Source organism: Heptranchias perlo, unplaced genomic scaffold (assembly GCF_035084215.1).
Source record: "Heptranchias perlo isolate sHepPer1 unplaced genomic scaffold, sHepPer1.hap1 HAP1_SCAFFOLD_363, whole genome shotgun sequence".
Classification (NCBI taxonomy): domain Eukaryota; kingdom Metazoa; phylum Chordata; class Chondrichthyes; order Hexanchiformes; family Hexanchidae; genus Heptranchias; species Heptranchias perlo.
In genome coordinates, this window is record NW_027139375.1 from 133,117 (window position 1) to 137,500 (window position 4,384).

The following is a 4,384-nucleotide window of genomic DNA, read 5'->3' on the forward strand; positions in this document are numbered from 1 at the left end:
AACCCGACGACCGTCGGTCTCACGCCCGCGGAGGGAGGCGGCGGAAAGTGGTTTGCAGCCTTTCGCTGTACCTCCGGCGGGCAGCGCCCGACCTCCGAGTGCTCGGTACCGTCCGCTGCGCCTGGTCCGGCCGCACACAACGAGCCATACCCGGTGGAAATCGGCCTGTGCCTTCCGGAGATATGGGCCTCCGGGTGGGACGGACAAACCGGGGCCCCGAGCGGTGGCACCCTGCTCGCTTTCGTCGGCCCGGCACTCGACTTCCCGGTGTGCGAACGTCATCGTTCCGGTACCCTTCGGTGCCCCTTGCCCCACTCTAGCTCCGGTGCTAAAGCGGAGTCGGTCGGTCTCACGGACGCCGAGTTAGCAGGCGGAAAGCGGTGCGCAGCCTTTCGCTGTCACTCCGGCGGGCAGCACCGCACCTCCGAGTGCTCGGTACCGAACGCTGCGCCTCCTCCTGCCGCACGCAACGAGCCATACCCGGAGGAAATCGGCCTCGGCGTTCCGGAGTTATCCGCCTCCGAGTGGGCCTGACCAAGCGGGGTGAACTGGAAATCATTAACCAACGTACTTCCAGGTTTTCACCCGCAGAGGGCAGCACTCTCTTCTCCGTTTTAAACTGGGCCGACCCGGCTCCGTTTCGAGACCCGGCACTCGACTTCCCGGTGTGCGACCGGGTTCGTTCCGGTACCGTTCGCTGCCCCTCGTCCTGCTCGAGCCGCGGAACCAAACCCGATGACCGTCGGTCTCACGCCCGCGGAGGGAGGCGGCGGAAAGTGGTTTGCAGCCTTTCGCTGTACCTCCGGCGGGCAGCGCCGGACCTCCGAGTGCTCGGTACCGTCCGCTGCGCCTGGTCCGGCCGCACACAACGAGCCATACCCGGAGGAAATCGGCCTGTGCCTTCCGGAGATATGGGCCTCCGGGTGGGACGGACAAACCGGGGCCCCGAGCGGTGGCACCCTGCTCGCTTTCAGCGGCCCGGCACTCGACTTCCCGGTGTGCGAACGTGATCGTTCCGGTACCCAACGGTGCCCCTTGCCCCACTCTAGCTCCGGTGCTAAAGCGGAGTCGGTCGGTCTCACAGACGCCGAGTTACCAGGCGGAAAGCGGTGCGCAGCCTTTCGCTGTCACTCCGGCGGGCAGCTCCGCACCTCCGAGTGCTCGGTACCGTCCGCTGCGCCTGGTCCGGCCGCACACAACGAGCCATACCCGGTGGAAATCGGCCTGTGCCTTCCAGAGATATGGGCCTCCGGGTGGGACGGACAAACCGGGGCCCCGTGCTCGCTTTCGGCGGCCCGCTAGTCGACTTCCCGGTGTGCGACCGGGTTCGTTCCGGTACCGTTCGCTGCCCCTCGTCCTGCTCTAGCCGGGGAAACAAACCCGACGACCGTCGGTCTCACGCCCGCGGAGGGAGGTGGCGGAAAGTGGTTTGAAGCCTTTCGCTGTACCTCCGGCGGGCAGCGCCCGACCTCCGAGTGCTCGGTACCGTCCGCTGCGCCTGGTCCTGCCGCACACAACGAGCCATACCCGGTGGAAATCGGCCTGTGCCTTCCGGAGATATGGGCCTCCGGGTGGGACGGACAAACCGGGGCCCCGTGCTCGCTTTCGGCGGCCCGCTAGTCGACTTCCCGGTGTGCGACCGGGTTCGTTCCGGTACCGTTCGCTGCCCCTCGTCCTGCTCTAGCCGGGGAAACAAACCCGACGACCGTCGGTCTCACGCCCGCGGAGGGAGGCGGCGGAAAGTGGTTTGCAGCCTTTCGCTGTACCTCCGGCGGGCAGCGCCCGACCTCCGAGTGCTCGGTACCGTCCGCTGCGCCTGGTCCGGCCGCACACAACGAGCCATACCCGGTGGAAATCGGCCTGTGCCTTCCGGAGATATGGGCCTCCGGGTGGGACGGACAAACCGGGGCCCCGAGCGGTGGCACCCTGCTCGCTTTCAGCGGCCCGGCACTCGACTTCCCGGTATGCGAACGTGATCGTTCCGGTACCCTTCGGTGCCCCTTGCCCCACTCTAGCTCCGGTGCTAAAGCGGAGTCGGTCGGTCTCACGGACGCCGAGTTAGCAGGCGGAAAGCGGTGCGCAGCCTTTCGCTGTCACTCCGGCGGGCAGCACCGCACCTCCGAGTGCTCGGTACCGTACGCTGCGCCGCCTCCTGCCGCACGCAACGAGCCATACCCGGAGGAAATCGGCCTCGGCGTTCCGGAGTTATCCGCCTCCGAGTGGGCCTGACCAAGCGGGGTGAACTGGAAATCATTAACCAACGTACTTCCAGGTTTTCACCCGCAGAGGGCAGCACTCTATTCTCCGTTTTAAACTGGGCCGACCCGGCTCCGTTTCGAGACCCGGCACTCGACTTCCCGGTGTGCGACCGGGTTCGTTCCGGTACCGTTCGCTGCCCCTCGTCCTGCTCTAGCCGCGGAACTAAACCCGACGACCGTCGGTCTCACGCCCGCGGAGGGAGGCGGCGGAAAGTGGTTTGCAGCCTTTCGCTGTACCTCCGGCGGGCAGCGCCCGACCTCCGAGTGCTCGGTACCGTCCGCTGCGCCTGGTCCGGCCGCACACAACGAGCCATACCCGGTGGAAATCGGCCTGTGCCTTCCGGAGATATGGGCCTCCGGGTGGGACGGACAAACCGGGGCCCCGAGCTCGCTTTCGGCGGCCCGCTAGTCGACTTCCCGGTGTGCGACCGGGTTCCTTCCAGTACCGTTCGCTGCCCCTCGTCCTGCTCTAGCCGCGGAACCAAACCCGACGACCGTCGGTCTCACGCCCGCGGAGGGAGGCGGCGGAAAGTGGTTTGCAGCCTTTCGCTGTACCTCCGGCGGGCAGCGCCGGACCTCCGAGTGCTCGGTACCGTCCGCTGCGCCTGGTCCGGCCGCACGCAACGAGCCATACCCGGAGGAAATCGGCCTGTGCCTTCCGGAGATATGGGCCTCCGGGTGGGACGGACAAACCGGGGCCCCGAGCGGTGGCACCCTGCTCGCTTTCAGCGGCCCGGCACTCGACTTCCCGGTATGCGAACGTGATCGTTCCGGTACCCTTCGGTGCCCCTTGCCCCACTCTAGCTCCGGTGCTAAAGCGGAGTCGGTCGGTCTCACGGACGCCGAGTTACCAGGCGGAAAGCGGTGCGCAGCCTTTCGCTGTCACTCCGGCGGGCAGCACCGCATCTCCGAGTGCTCGGTACCGTACGCTGCGCCGCCTCCTGCCGCACGCAACGAGCCATACCCGGAGGAAATCGGCCTCGGCGTTCCGGAGTTATCCGCCTCCGAGTGGGCCTGACCAAGCGGGGTGAACTGGAAATCATTAACCAACGTACTTCCAGGTTTTCACCCGCAGAGGGCAGCACTCTATTCTCCGTTTTAAATTGGGCTGACCCGGCTCCGTTTCGAGACCCGGCACTCGACTTCCCGGTGTGCGAACGTGATCGTTCCGGTACCCAACCGTGCCCCTTGCCCCACTCTAGCTCCGGCGGTAAAGCGAAGTCGGTCGGTCTCACGGACGCCGAGTTAGCAGGCGGAAAGCGGTGCGCAGCCTTTCGCTGTCACTCCGGCGGGCAGCATCGCACCTCCCAGTGCTCGGTACCGTACGCTGCGCCTCCTCCTGCCGCACGCAACGAGCCATACCCGGAGGAAATCGGCCTCGGCCTTCCTGAGATATCAGCCTCCGAGTGGGCCCGAAGAGTCGGTGGCACCCTGCTCGCTTTCAGCGGCCCGGCACTCGACTTCCCCGTGTGCGAACGTCATCCTTCCGGTACTCAACCGTGCCCCTTGCCCCACTCTAGCTCCGGCGATAAAGCGGAGTCGGTCGGTCTCACGGACGCCGAGTTACCAGGCGGAAAGCGGTGCGCAGCCTTTCGCTGTCACTCCGGCGGGCAGCACCGCACCTCCCAGTGCTCGGTACCGTACGCTGCGCCTCCTCCTGCCGCACGCAACGAGCCATACCCGGAGGAAATCGGCCTCGGCCTTCCTGAGATATCAGCCTCCAAACGGGCGTCACAAATCAGGGCACATGGTCAGCTGCAAAGCAGCGTCATTACAACCTCTCACTGCACCCCACACGACATTCCGCTTGCCTGCCTGCCGCTGCCTACTCTCACCAGCGAAACAAAGTCAGGATAACACCCCAATGCAAGCAGCTCCCTTCCGGCCAACCAACCCACACCAATCCCCTTGCCTGCCTCCCACAAATTCCACCAGCCAGGCAAAGTCAAAATCAACCCACAATAAACGCACTCCACAACGGCCATCGACCGCTATACACCCCCTTGGGCGACTATTAAGCCCGAGAACACTAACTGTAACCAACCGCAGTGAAAAGTTGAAGTGGCAACTCATTAACCAAATTTATATTTGGCAACTCATTAACCAACTTTACATTTGGCAACTCA